The 16,017-nt window shown below is 33.5% G+C and overlaps 2 protein-coding genes across 9 annotated transcripts in view; one reads left to right on the forward strand and one right to left on the reverse strand.

Moving 5' to 3' along the window:
- Positions 1 to 805, reverse strand: part of LOC116336982 (breast cancer anti-estrogen resistance protein 3 homolog) — a 31,543-nt gene extending 30,738 nt beyond the window's left edge. The window contains exon 1 of the mRNA XM_031761239.1: positions 782 to 805. The gene's annotated coding sequence lies outside the window, so the exon portion shown is untranslated. The remainder of the gene's footprint in view (positions 1 to 781) is intronic.
- Positions 806 to 12,352: 11,547 nt separating this feature from the next.
- LOC116337159 (beta-1,3-glucosyltransferase) overlaps positions 12,353 to 16,017 on the forward strand; it is a 15,402-nt gene continuing 11,737 nt past the window's right edge. For 3 of the 8 annotated variants that reach the window (XM_031761515.1, XM_031761516.1, XM_031761518.1), the window contains exon 1: positions 12,522 to 12,617. The gene's annotated coding sequence lies outside the window, so the exon portion shown is untranslated. Of the gene's footprint in view, positions 12,441 to 12,477; positions 12,492 to 12,521; positions 12,632 to 12,724; positions 13,053 to 16,017 lie in introns of those variants that run through there. The other 5 variants (XM_031761517.1, XM_031761514.1, XM_031761522.1 and 2 more) reach the window with 5 other exon arrangements.

Genomic DNA, 16,017 nt, shown 5'->3' on the forward strand with positions numbered 1-16,017 from the left:
ACAGCCTACTTACATGTGTTTCTTATGTAAGTAGGCTGTTTTACCTTTGCGCTGTCTGTTTGTATATTTGGTTTTTGCTCACATAAATTTGTATTCGACTTTTTGCAGAATATTCTGTATGTTATTGTTTTCTTCTTAGGCCGTCAAATAAATGTCCAAAGAAATTGAATTGAACATTTTTGGGCGAAAGTAATAGAGTGTTATCATTGTGTTCTATTGAAAATAGTTTTGCCAATGTTAATTGTAAATCAAAAATCATGCATCATATTTCATAATTATCAAATGGTTACTAGCTGACGTCAAATTCAGCCGACGTCAAAAATGGATTTGTTGTCAATTATAATAATCACACACGGCGAACATGGGTGTCAAATTCTGTCAAAATACAATGTAACAAATCAATGATGATTGAGCAAAATGATATTGATGAAATATTTTACGAATAATAATATAAAATCTGTCTTTCTTTTCATGACCATAAACTTTTCAAGCCACGGAAAAAACAAATACAGTTTTTTCTCTAGAATGTGTGTCTCACACTGTGAGAAGAATGATTTCGAAAAAATTGAAATGAAGCCATAACAATAATTAATCACAACAACACGCCCTCGCACCTCTATCATGTGCACCGAATTTGTCCATAAAAATAGATTTGTAACTGAGATTGGTCAATTGCAAAAAAAGATAAACAAATATATGAGACATATGTCGATAAATCAAGAATTCGAGAACATGATTTTTGGTCCAATTTCTTCTTTGATATTCGTATTTTTGTACTTACGTTAAATGTAATGGAATGCACAATATTCCTGCAAAAATTGTTGAGATTTCAAATCTTTCACGGTTTCTTCAGTTTGTGAAACATTTTTTTTCGTCACTGATTTCCAAGAATCTTCTGTCACTCAAGCCACATCGGATTTGGCATTTTAACGCCTTACCTTGAAAATATTCATCACAATTGTTCTGTATTCCATAAAACTGATATCACAATGACAGTGTCAAAAAAAGTACTGAATATTTTTATGTGAAACTTTATCGTGGATCAACGGGAGCATCAGCGTCGTCAATGAAACTGAATACTGCACTAAAGTAATAACATAAAAATTTCGTGCCGTTGTACTCACATCAATTGATCTGAACGGACTGAATTTGCCGTTTCGATGGTAGAATTAAAGAGGTAGATAAAGTGTGTATGTTTTTCTTCCAACACTTTGATTTTCTTCATATTCACCAAGTTCGAATGGGCAGTTTGTGTGTTGTTGTTTTAAACGTGTTCCTTTTCATGCACCTTTTTTCGGTGTGCATTAAATTTGCATATGAGAAATGCGAATATAAATAAAGTGGCGTGAACTCGAAACTAGATGTTTTGTATGTATAAGCGTTGCAACTGCTCTTTATGGGAGTGAAGAGTGCATTTGTTGATGTAAACAACAGAAAATCTCGAACGCATTTATTGCAAACAAAACCAGGAATGAAGAAATTAAAGCAAAAAAAATATACACAAAACACTTAATGCTGTGTTATTGTTGTTGTTTATTGAAACACGAATCAAGATGTAAAAGAAATGCGAAGAATGATACAAAAATAATTTTTACATGCCACACATCAACCATGATTACCATCCCAGAAGTGTGCGAATGCTGATGATTCAGCAGTCAATGTCTGAGATCTGCTGAAAATGGAATTGCACTGAATTGCCGTCCGACCATTTGTTGCAATTCAAAAATCATTCTTTATGCGCTACGATAAGGAATTGAAAGCTTAAATCGTTAATTTATACATTCGAAATATGAGTTTCAGTGTAATGCGTTCGCCAACACAAATAAATATAAGAATTTGGTTGAGTAAAACGAAGGAAGTGTCAATCTATCCACGATACCCACCCAGAATAATGCAGAGATTTCTTTTGTCATTCGTTTCTTGTGCGAAGTTTTCGTTTTTGTCATTCGCACTAACATCTCCTTTATTTCGTCATGTGTAAAGAAATCTTGGTTAATTCGTCACGTTTGTTATTAGAAGCCATTGTCTCACACCACTAAAATAATACTTAACGGCAACTTTTCTCCGCGGGATAATCTCAGCAGCGTATTGTGTGTGATTTGTTGTCGTTGTTTTTTTTTCTCGCTCTACAGAGAGAAAGCAATACAATTAACTATAGTCACCTCGTCTGGTTGGCAAACGAAAACAATGTCAGCAACGATGTCGCACACAGCATCGTAAAATAATAAAAAGAAAATTGCTGAAGTTTATAGTGTACGAAATAGCGAGCTATACCACCATTGTACATATACACAAACACACCAAAAATATATCGTTATCGTGAAAAACAATCGCAATTTTCAACCGAAAAACTTTTCCCTTTTGAGCAATCCAAACAAACGATGCACGCTTTTCGATAAGTTTTCGCCGCTTTTAATATATATATTGGGGTTTTCTGTCGGATTTGTTTCGTCTCTTAGTGGTAGTGCAGCATTCAAAATTGGTCATGTCATTGAATCTTCGCACGCAGCAAACACAATGCATCGCATAAAATACGGAGCAAAGCAAAAAAAAAAAACAGAAATTATTTATTTGATATTGTGCGAACATTCGCATTTGCCATTAGTTTCTCTCGATTTTTGTTTTGTTCGTATACACACTTTTCACATAAATTTTACCCACTTGGCTCTGTGTTCACTGCACTCTTAGTTATGTATTAATTTTTAGCGACACGAAGAAAAATAAGTGTATGTTGAAGTCAGTTTCCATTACGAAATAATGTCTCTGATTCATCCCAAGCATGCCATTTTGGACACTGTGAAACATTTTCGGTTTCATTCATCCACTTTTTTCTACACTTTTTTTTCCCGTTGGTTTCCGACAAGAAAAGTAATGTATTTTTCCTCATTTTGAATTGTTGTTTGGGTTGTTGTGCGAATCGTATACTCTAGTTGTATGTCTTAAGCAAAAAAATAAACAAAAAGAACATGAAATAGAAGTTGCTGTGCTGTCGCTTCAACGTCATATACAATATAGTGTTGTCAAGAATAGTTGCGAAAACAATTCCACTGCTCGACGAACCGTGTGCAGAATGTAGCAAAAGTATTGGCTTAAAAGCACCGAATTAATTTGCCCTCGGTATCACACAAAAACTTCGGACGAACGACGCATTCGATCGAAATGGAAGGGAATTCACTAATTCTCTATAGTTTTAGTAGCATTTTGTTTGTATTGTTTCATCTTTATTTCATTCAGCCAACTGCCATCGGGTGCAAATGTGCATTTGTAAAACACCTTACCCACACATTTGGATTTCGTATTTAACGATCCAAACCACATTGAATCGAGAATGTAAACAGAAACTTTTATTTCGCAAAATCAATTTGAATTGCGTTGAAATTTCTGCGATAAGACAATTGTCGATTGTGAACCATTTCAATCGAATGAACTATGTGGCCAGTTTTCAATTGAACTCTCCATTTATTTTCATCGAATTACATTTCCAACCAATTCCAATTTCAATTAGTAGATTTCAATATGCCTCAGGTCAAAATGCATTCAATTCAACGTAGGAAACACCTCTTTCTATATTTGTTCTCATTTCGTATGCAATATTCTTGTTTCACTTGCCTTTTTCTCTGGTCAATGTATGTCTTGCAAATGAATTAATCATGAAGTGGATGCGAAATAATGTAAGTGTGTCTGGTAACTATTTTTTTTTCTTTCTTTCTTTTTGTTTTTGAAATGACATAGTGCAAATTGATTTAAGAAGCCGTCGAGCAACTATTTTTCATTGCACATGGTTTGAACTGGTTGTTTGAACAACGTGGCAAAATATAATTAAATGAATGAATGGAATTCACAGACAAAATATCCGACTAATTAAAATGAACTCAATGTTTGGAGTGTAATCAATGTGAATGAAAAAAAAAATACAGTAATTCTGCGAAGAAAAGAAAGATTTATTTGCTAAATATGCAGCCGGAATACATTTTAATTTATAGATTTCTTTGATATAAGCAGCTTTCAGGAAACAACAATAATGGCTTTTATTTATCTTGACATATACACAAGACAGTATTTATGTTAACATTTTGCATTTTCTGAACTTGTTGCACGATCACATTCATTCGCTTTCAAAGATGTAATTAATTATCGTCTGTATTTAACTCCAGAATTTATAGTGATGGAAATATTCTTTGGACAGATGAAGAACTCGAACATTGATAAGATAATTTATCGATTTTGAATCGATGATTTATTTACAAAAACACGAATGCATGATAGCTTATTGTCATATTTGTCTTCTATTATTATTTAATATTTAGTTTGGTTGAGATCAATGCTTATTTTGCATTCAGTTTCATTTGATCGAAAAATGAACAAGGAGAAATATTATTCATTATTTGGCCACAATAAGATAAACACCATAATCATTAATGAAGAAATATTCAATTTTTTATTTTTCTCGTTGAAATCATATAGAATTGATTTTTAAATACATTCACAAGTTTAAAGTTATTCACAAGCTTATAGCTATGAATTCTCAATCAAAGTCTTTGAATACTATCAGAGTAAGGTGTTCAAACAAATTTATTTAAAAAAAAATATACATATGTTTTTTTTTAAATTTCATTAAACAATTCTCTGTGTTCTCCTACAAAATGCTTCACAAGCTATTTTTGTTAAAAAACGGTTTCTATTGCCGCCACATCCGCCATAAATGAATCTGCCACATTCACCGGTAGATACATTGTAGAACCACATGGGAAAGTATGCTAAACAAATTCCACTATCTGGTCTTTGTGCACAGATCTCATCTTCTGTATATGTATTTATATAATATTAAAATAATTTTACATTAAGTAATATGTAATTTTGACTGTACGCTCACCATTTCTTAATTTTTGTGATGAAACGAACACCGCCAATAAGACAATAAGAAAAATGCCAAAAAACTTCATCTTGCGTATAACTTGTTGATGGTTTCCTCTCTAAAATCACATTAACGATATTACGTACAAAGCAAGACCCTTAAATATATGTACTGACTGTTGCCAAAAAATTTTTTTAATTACATTTTTGTGTCGGATAAGAAGATTTATGGTAAGTAATCAGCAGACGTAAGTGTGTTTGTTTTGAATAAAGATTCTTTTTTTGGCTGATTATACAGATTTCATATGATCATTGTTTTTAACACTACATGCATGTAAATAATGTGTGGAAGCAAATTATTTTAATGAAACGTAATAATTCAATAAACTGATATGAGAAGAAGACAATTCGTATCACATTTATCTTTTGACGAATGATAATAATAATTTTTTTAAGCATAAAATAAAAAGAGAGATATCAAACATATTAAATATAAAACAGATAATTTCTACACCCCGACTGAATGACAAGACTTTTTACAAAATAAACTAATTTTTTAACAATCACATTAAAATTAAAGAAATCTTTATATTTATTGCACCAATAAATATGAGCTCTTTCGTGTACAAAATCAGGTATCCAAACGCATCAGATATCCATATATCCATGCAATAATTTCGGATGGATATACTTTCAAAGATTATACACATTTTTGGTTTATTACTTGGATACACTTTTATTCGAAACGTACATTTTGGATAGAAACTCTGCATTGAACAATTAAAAAATTCATTCGAAAATATACGTAAAACACGTGTTTACTTTTCAATTATATTTACATCAATTTAAAGCGCTTTCATGTGTCTCTTTTGTATTAAATTTGATTTTATTGCCGTCATATAGACACATTTTTCACATTCGCCTGCTATGGTATCATTTTAGAAAATATTCCGATCAAATATCTCTTCTGTAGTAGAATAAGTCTTAAATAATGCAAAAATCAAAACTTTTTACATCAATATATCAATTCAAACGAACGAAATTCGTTGCAAATAGAGCAATCAAATCGTAGTCAGGAACTTCATTGCAAGTCTTGAAATACTAACAGATTTAGTTGACCAAAAAAAGATCGAATCAAGGCTATGGATGTTTATAAGCAATCGGCATACCAAAAACTCATTCAATCTTTTCTCATCGATTATAGTGAGAGTCGTCTTCCTTGATTTAAAGGTCAATGGGGGTCTGAAAAGTAATGTGATCTCGCCCGCCGAAATGGGCATTCAGATTAGCCAAAGCTACATGTTAATGGAAACTAGGTTGTTTTGCGTTACTGGGAAGTAACATATATGCCTGAATATATAATTAGTTTTTGGGTTAGAAAAACCAACCTGTTATTGAATATGATTCATATCTTCTTCGACATTTTTTAAACCTATCTCTGACTCACAAAATATTTACTCCGCTAATTGGATATTAAATTGTATAATTGTATACAAAAATAGATTGTTTCAATAAATATTTATGCCCAAATTTCGAATGCAACGTTGATTGATGATTTATCATGTCCTGTTCATATTTTTTTTTTATTGTTTACAAAGTGTTCTAAAAAAATCAATTGCGATCATTATTTCAACTAAACATAAAATGAAATCAAAAACAAATCGTATTATTTGAACCGGATGAAATCAAAAAATCGATTGTGTTTAGTTGAGTGTGTGAAATTGTTTGAATAAATAAATAAAGGCGATAATAAAAAAAGTAGTGAAATCACTTTTTTGTTGCAAACGAAACATTTCTTTCAATATATTATTATGATCGGATTCATACATTTTCACTTTTGTTGTTGAAACGTCAACATCGTATTTCCGAACAAAAATCTATCACTTCAGTGGTCACTTCACGAAATACATAACCCAAACGAAAATGGATCCGATCGTTTCTGCTACTTGCTTCTGTTATATTTGTAATCTTTCGAAAGAAATACTCGTGAGAAGATCAGATTTCTATTATGTTGATGTTCGTTGTTCTCGATGCCAAAAACCAATGGCCATGCGTGAATCCGATAGATCCTAAACCATAGTGAGTATAGAATTTTAATTGAGTATTTTCTTCTTTTTTTTCAACAAAAACATTTGATTTGAGTATTTTCTATTGAACAAACAATATTAAGTGTGATGATGTTTCTGTTTTTATATATTTGTTTCAAATCTTATTTCAATTCCAGAAGAATGCCTGCTTCACTCCAATTAAACGAGACATAAGAGCAACCAGCCAAATGAAACAACATATTTAAAAGAACTTTTTCTTGACTTGTAACTCGTTTGATGAAATAAAGTCTCTCGTTTGAAAATTCAGCGTTTTATTTGTTACGAAAAACGAATATCTTTTATCATTTGAAAAACATTTCAGATTTCAATCAGTGCACATAACAAAACGTATTACACACATTTTGAGCATTCCAAATGTTCAGAATTTAAGACAAATTCATGCTGGAATTTAAGTTGAAAAAATCGTACCTCTAATTTTTTACAACTTCAAATCAATGAATAAGACTCCCATACCTATGAAGTACACTAGTTTGACAAAAGTGATTAAAGATCTTTCAAAGTAACATGTTTTCCGATGCAAATGAAACAATCCAAGCTAATTTTTATTAAAAATTGGAAATAATCAATCTGCATCTGTTCAATTGACACCTTCTGAACACTCCATAGCTTCTAAAGTGGGTGAGGTTAATTTTCAGAATATCTTGGATTTAAATAAATAATTTAAAAAACATATTTTTACTTCCATTTTTTTCTAATTTAGTCGAACATTAACATCATTTCATGTGGATAATATTATATCAGATTACGTCCTGATTGAGAGCATCATTAACCGTATATCAAAAGTAAATTTATATGCATGTGAAAAAGCGGATTATTACAAATAGTAGTGTGCGTTGGTGATAACAAAAATATCACAACGAATGTTATTCGAATTGGCATTGAATGATTGATATTCAATTTCATTGAATTAACATCTATTTATGTGTGTTAATCTATTTTCATGATCCGATGTATCAATATATAGGCAAATCGCGACTGATATCAAACTGATAAAAATAGGACATTTAAAAATGTGTTGTTGGAAAAATGACTAAAAAATGGAAATGATGCGTCAAAACTTGTTAAATAAGAAGTCATTGCGATTATTACGAAAGTTAAAAAGTATATTGAGCGAGAATAAACGTTATTTTAGCTAGAAAATGACAGAAAAAAAAATCGTTGAATAAATGTACGTATTCATTGATGCAACGTGAAAGCGAAAGAACAATGAAAATGCGAACATCGAAAGAAGTTTCTTTGTCTCAATTATTCATTGTATACCGCGGTTGGTACTAATTTACTTGAGTCGCTGTAAAAGTTTCACTTCATTTTTTTCTGCTCATCGACCAACCACACGCTCTTATGTGAATCGCCGGCAGGCAGGCAGACAAGCCATACACACAAAACTAACTACTGCTGCATGAAAAGTTTGTTTGATAGCGATTTGTAATTCAAATGCGATTTATACTAGATGGATAATCGTCCAAAGCAAAATAACCATATCGTTTAGCTAACTGAAACTGGTCCAAATTGTGTCATTTATGCAAATACATAAAAATAGATCGGAAGGGACAGAGGCAGAGGGAGAGAGAGAAGAGCACAGCGAATAAATATTCAATCCGTCATTAAACGGCTTTTACAGTGGGTTGGTTTTGAAAATTGGCAGATTTTATACCACTATCATTCACATCAATGGCAATCCACTTCAGTTAATACTGAAATAATATAAAAATCGAAAGCCAAATCGAATGGGGATAATGTTAGTATTTTTTCATTTGGTCGCTTAATAACACCATTCGTCCATATAAAATAATAATCGGATTATTGTGATAAAACCATAACTCAATTAAAGTAGACATCGATTTAAGCGAGAGAAAAAAAAATATATTTTCACATTATTGCAACCACTACAGCTAAATTAAAACGGCAGTCCGGTATGTAAATTGATTTTTCAAGTTTTATAACTGCGGTCATAATTTCATTTGGATTAATTTGCGGTTGCGAATTGTTTGCTGCGATTCAGTTTTCTATGGTGTAATTTTTTGTTTCTGTTTTTGATGAGATATGAGTTGAAATTGATTTGGGCGCTTTTCCATCTAAAATAAAACATGAGAATAGTTGGAATTTTTCGCATCTGATACCATTGATCGCATCCATTGCGATGGAATTAACGAACGACAAAAGTAATAATAAAGTAGTGACTGCAGTTTAGGCTCCATACGGATATGATGATGGCGAAACAAATCCCAATCAACATGTTAAGCGCCGTACGGTTTGGGGCCAAATGGCAATGCCCGTGAAAAGAAGTTGATGTGCATTTTGTATGCAAAATAGGCGCACATAACATGTACAACGGAAAAGAACAGTTTGGCAACGAGGTGCAAAAAATGCATACATGAAACGAGCAACAACAAAAAAGCACACACACACACGGTAGAAGGCAAATTGTGTTAACCGATATAAAATCCTTTTGTCGGTTGCTAACGGCTTTCGTTGTCATTTCATGCATGACGATTAAATATTCGGTGAATTTTACCTCGAGTAGCATTCGGTTGGATTCAAGTGCCGTTAGAACAAGGGCACGAATTTTTCTCATTTCTTTCGCAATCCAAACCAATATCGACTACTCGAACTGAAAATGTCAACCACGACCAGTCGAACACATTGATGTTTGCTCTTATTGGTTTGCTCTCTCTCTCTCTCTCTCTCTCTCTCTCTCTCTCGGTCAGAGGACTTCAATAACAAAATTTATGGATTGCATCAAATTCAATCGGAGGTCTCACATTTTGATAGTACCGAAAAATGGAAAAAACGCCTTTAAATGCAATTCAGTCGAAGAACAGAAGCAACACAAAAGCAAAACGTCAAAAATATAATTCATTTTTGGAAAGTGGCTTAAAGCGCCGGGCAAATTTCCTTTGTACATGTACTCGATTTAAATTCGGCTATAATCGTCATGACAATAAAGCCACTTTCCGGCACACATAAGCAAACGTGATGATAACGATATACAATACATAGATAGTAACATCGATGCACGCAAACAGTCATAATACCATTTTACTAACCATAAGCAATAAACCAAAGTCTCATGTGTAATTTTGAATGTGTGACGCATTGCGATGCCGATGAAATGAGATGAGATGAGTTTATGTTCTCGTGTAAATAAATTATGAATGATTATGTGTATATGGTTCTCAGCTGCTTTCGATGGTTTCCTTTCATTCGCATTTCGCACTCGTACACACATCCGACCGAGAGATACACGCACACGATATCCATCTCCAATGTTTTTTAGCTTCTATTGAAATTGGCACGTTCTTTTATCTCTACATTATCCCTCCATTCATAAGCAAAGTATTGCACGCCTATGTACACAAAATAACAGTACATTCATGTACAGTCTGTACGCAAACAATTTCTTTTCGGCTTTAAAGTTAAATATTTCCGTTTGTTAAATCGTCCAAAATCCAATGCGGTAATGAGTGCATGCATTTTTAATTGAAAATACCATATTCGTATCGATACACAGAGCACCGAAGTGATTCATATAATACTGAAACAACAAAAAAAATGATGAGGTTGAACACTGGGCATCGGGATAATCTAATTTTGATATTCCCATTTCCAATGAAATCCTCGATTCTCTCGAGCATGAAAAACATCGATTATAATTTTCCAATATTTTATCAAAGGAGATCGAAATGCGGATCCCGTTTCTGTATGTGTGTGTGTGTGTGCGTGCTAATGAACATGATGTCAATTTGTAGCGATTACCAAATTTCATGTTTATACCATTTGCACAAAATGTTAATTGAATTGATTTAAAAGCCGCAAACAATCGAATCGCATAGGCCAATGCGTCCACCACATTTTGTAATATGGCAAAATGAAATTTATACCGTTCAATAATGAAATTTTGTGAAAGTGAATGCGAATAGAATCGTTCAATGTGTGTGTGTGTGTGCGTTGCAGCCGGTATTGCTACTGTTTTTGTTCTTGACTACTGTTTCAAAATGCATGCAAAAATGCTGTGCGATACTATCGGATCCAAACAATTTCCAAACCACTGCACTAATTTTCAATCGACATTTGTGTTTAGTTTAGTGTTGGATCGAATAAACTTTATCATTTATCGATTTATTTGATCGTGTCAATAGCAATAACAATACACCAATGAACAAGAAATCTAGACAACGAGTAAATATTTGCATTTATTTTGTTCAAACACAAACAACACCAGATGAAAAAAAAAAACCAGCGAAAAATGGAAATGCGACCTCATAAATGTTTTAATTTCAGCCGTATTAATAATACAATATGTATATCTGGTGAAAATTTATCATTATGTACATATTTGACTTTTTTCACCACATAAAATTCACCAGCGAACATTTTACAGATAAATGAAAACAAAAAATGAATTTGTTTTTTTTTCGCGCATTAATAACCAAAATATGAACACAAAAAATACATAATCCTATAATTTGCAGACTGTGCCCATCTCTCTCTCTAGTCGTGTAGCTTTTTATTATTACATTTGATGAATATCGTAATTTGCATTAAAACAAATTCAAATGAATAACGAATATCGTGTGCGCAATGTTACTTTGAGACACAAATGGTTCATCTCCCCATTATTTCGATTATTGTTGAGGCTGTGAACGCTTTGTTCTGTATTTCTTTTGATTAAAAATGTATATATGTATCTGATTCCGAGCGGAAAAAAGTGCGACCATTCTCATAAATTACAACAGCAGACATAAAATGAATGTGCGACAAATAATGTGCTGTGCACATTTTGCGTGTATAGCATACAAAACCACCGAATTAAAAATAAAACTTTATGGCACACAAAATAAATAATGGCATCGGAGAGTTGATGGTCGTCTTTTTTTTCTGGTATACAGTGTTAATCGTAGCAGTTAGGGCATCACGATGCAACACAAAATCAAACTATTATCAAGATTAATGCAAAACAAGTTCAGGTAATCCTTTGAATTTTTTTTTGTACTGGAAATTCCCAACAATTGAAATAATGTTGATTTTTAACGAGACCGAACCAAAAAAAAGCAGCTAGGTAAACAAAACGATATAATGTGATTGTAGAAAGATCAGAACAGATATCTTGCACAGAAGCACATCCGCAAATTCAAACCGCTATTGGATGTTCGAATGTGTCATTGTTTTATGTGTGTATGTATGTTTCTAACTGATTGCCATGGAGCATGCCATGAGACAAAGAGCAAGCAACTGGCTTTGAATTACGAATCTATTTGCAACCGATAACATTTTCCACTTTTCCTCGACGCACGTACTGAACACAACTCACGTTTGCCGACACCAAACCATTGCCGAAATGGATAATGCAACATGAAATTGTTTTCGTTTTCGTCAGTTCACTTTTGAACCTAGCATCGTTCGCATCACAAAAGTACCCATTCGGCGACACAAACATTCGACAGTTGACACAACGAACCTACTATATTTGCGGCAGGGGTAATAAAGAGTGAAACACAAACGATAAATCAACGAAACAAAATTGTTTTTGTAATTTAGACTTAAAACTTGTTTCGATTATTAAAATTGTTCACATTTGAACATTCCGAAAATTTTCTAAGTCAGTTTCAAAGGGATAAAGTCTGAAATTGCTAGTTTTTTTTTACTATATTGATGGTGTGTACGTAATTGTAAATAGTAAATTCTTCAATAATAAATTTCCAGAAATTTAGTGAAGCTTATATTGACCATCGACAACAGTTTACATTGGCATGAATTTCAATGATGGAATGGCATTCGGTTGATCTTTCGTTATAGGAAATGATACAGAATTCAGAAAATGGAATGCCATGAAATATTTTCATGTTATTTCCATTTCAATGAAAATCCATTTTAAGTGAAAGTAGATTTTATTCTATTTGGACAATTCAAGAGCGTGTCAGTTCATCATCGTCCAACAATTCAGGATCATAAACAGCTCGCGATCTGCATTTTCGTTATATAGTTTCTAATTTTATTATGAATTTGCCAATTGTGTTATATTGCTTCGGGGTAATAAAGCCAAAAACAAGAAACCCACTAAATTGAATATAATTTTCCAGTGTAAACTGTGTAACAACGACAACACACAGCAGAGAAAGAGAGAGAGAGAGTGTGAGAGAGAATGGCATGAGCTATACCCAGAGCAAGCAATTTGATAATAAATATAATGGCAAGTTTCACTCCCAAAACAATAGTCGAATTTAAATTTATAATTATTTTAATTTGCATTTCATTAAAAAGTTGTTGGTGAAAGCACAAAAGCATAGATGCACATACACACATACATCCATCCATTTGTGTGTATGTTTTGGGCGAATTATTCGCATAGGGGATGTCTCGATGTTGTCGCCGATGTTGTTTATTGTGCTCGAATTATAGTTGTACGTGTCGAAGGTTCTTTTGCAAATCGGTATACATCAGAAGTGCATGGCCCGATTGTTGGTTGGAGATTTGGCCAAAAATATGGAAAGAGAAGAAGAGCAAGCACGAGAGAGGATGATATTTGGAGTGAAACAGCACCACAAATGAACTTATGAATAGTAGTTTTTGAAAGCGGCACGCATGCAAAATGCGAAATTTTGCATTCATTGTGCATTCACACAGCACACATATACTCACTATCACACACAAAGAGATGAAGAGGATGCGAATGATGGAGGAGGGCAGCATACATACAGGAAGTGCAAGTAGTAAGCTGACGAAAAGAAAACCGGATAGATTGTTTGGTCGGATACACTGTGCAAAATGCTGTATGCACACAAATTGCGAATTGAAACCTACTGGAATGTGTCACACTCGCAATTGAAAATGTTCCATCAAAGCGAATTGCATAAAACCGACCATTTTCAAAACCAGAATCAGTTGCCGACGCATTGCTTAACAGCGGCGACGGCAACAGTACCAGCAGCAGTACCACTAACCAAATTCGAACATTTCAAACTACAAACACTTATATTGATGTATGCATAAATGTCGTCGTAAATTTGCAAGTTTGACCGCAAATTTTCCGTCCGCACACATATGTTATTATCCTGAACGAGCATTCATTTTGGCTTGGTTGCCGGCAATTTTCCTGTCCTCTGCAGCTCTCTCTCTCTCTCTCTCTCGCTTTCGGTTTTCTTTCTCTCTCTTTCCGGAATCATGTAAATGCACACACACACACATTGGCCAAGTTTTGACTAGTGAATAATTTCAATGAGATATTTGCGTGATAACATTCATCACTACACCAACTACCCTACAAATTCAATCTTTTTCGGTTTGAATGTGTTCCATTAGCATTTATGCAGTAGTTGCACATAAAATATTTGTTTTCATCTAATTGGTATTTTGCAAGCACACAACCATTTGGCATACCAAAGCCTTTCAAAAGCTTTTCTGCTCCCTCCTTTGCCGTATACACCGAATGACGATCGTGTGCTTTTACCGAGAGTTTAAAGCGTGTTTTTTTCTGTTTATGCGAACATGTGCCGGCTACATCGACGAATGAAAAAAAAGAATACAGAATAGAAGACAAAAAAAAAGAATTGGCAAACGGGTAGATAGTCGAGGATCCGTAATTCAGAAGCGAGAAGCATCATAAGCCTTTCTGCATGGTCATTTTTAAACTTAGCCCGTTTTAATCCTATGATTGCATAAAAATATTCGTTCCAACCGTGGTTTTTTTTCACTCTCTTTATAACATTCCGCATTGGTCTTTCTATGTGGTACAGCAATTGTTTTGATACGTGTACTTTTAACGAACAAAAATGAAATTACGGTATTTCAACTATGCATGATGAAAATCTGAATGCGCTTCTGCCGTCGGTAGTTTATTTTTTGTTCTGCCATGAATTCTCGCCCAGATACGAATTGCATTTTTGTCCTCATCCTTTCACTCTTTATTTCCCCCAGTCATTTGGACGCCGCTTCAAACGGAAAATGCATAAAAAAATGAATCATTTGTAGCTATAGCTCTTGCTTGATTTTTATATTTGGTCCAAATCACGTATTCCATTCAAAGTGCTTACACTTTCATTTCTTTTTCTCTGTGTGCGTTTTGTGTGTGTATTGCAAATAAAACTGAAATGAATTCATGTGTGGCGTCAAGCGTTCCATCAGCCTGATATTAGAACGTGAGTATGTGTATGCGGTGTCACCACAAAAACCGAGACAAATGTGAATAATTAAGGGTTGTATCGAGAATACGAATATTTAATTCGAAAATGACAACTCGACCATTTGCGGTTTGGCTTTTAAAAGACATATCCAGGCCAAACTTTCTGCATATTTTTTTCGTTTTGAATGGCACATATAGTATTTATTTCGAAACTTTTGTACGCCAGTTTGGATTCGTATTTCACAAGTTGTGAAAATTGAATTCCAAAACTATGTCCAAACTAAAAGTATGCACCAACGAATTGGAAAGTTTATAATCGAATAATGTGTCATCTGAGTTTTTTTGTTGTTAATCATAAAAAGGATACAAGGTTGCCCGACCAGAAATTAATACCTAAACTGTGAATTCACTTCGACTCTTTCAAATGCCATAAATAATTTAACAATTGCTTGTGAAAGAAACATGTACACCGTAACAAAAAATAATAACAATAATTAAATTCAAGTCTCTTAATTTGGATAGTGCGTCAAAAATAAATCACAGAGTACTGCATAATAAATAGGATTGTGATTTTCATGACAGTCAAATTAATCGTGATGTTAATTCATTTGCACACACACACACACACGCCCAAGCACTGAACTCACGAAAAATGTGGCACGCAATAGGCTTGACGATGCGATTGAAGCCAAAAGACCATTATTATTTTAATTATGTAATGAAAATTTCGGTGCAGCAGTGCATTCATTTATGTTTGGATGCATGAAACACTGTATGCAATTATAAATCAATGTTTTTGGTTTTGGTTTCGTCGTTATCGTTCGCGCGACCGAGCGAGCGAGCGATGATGTCACAATGCATGCATGAATTTGAATGGATATTTGACTCGCTCTCTCTCTCTCTCTCTCTCTCTCTCTCTCTCTCTCTCTCTCTCTC

The sequence above is a fragment of the Contarinia nasturtii genome, unplaced genomic scaffold (genome assembly GCF_009176525.2).
Source record: "Contarinia nasturtii isolate CC-2019 unplaced genomic scaffold, AAFC_CNas_1.1 Cnas_scaffold_220, whole genome shotgun sequence".
In the NCBI taxonomy this organism is placed as follows: domain Eukaryota; kingdom Metazoa; phylum Arthropoda; class Insecta; order Diptera; family Cecidomyiidae; genus Contarinia; species Contarinia nasturtii.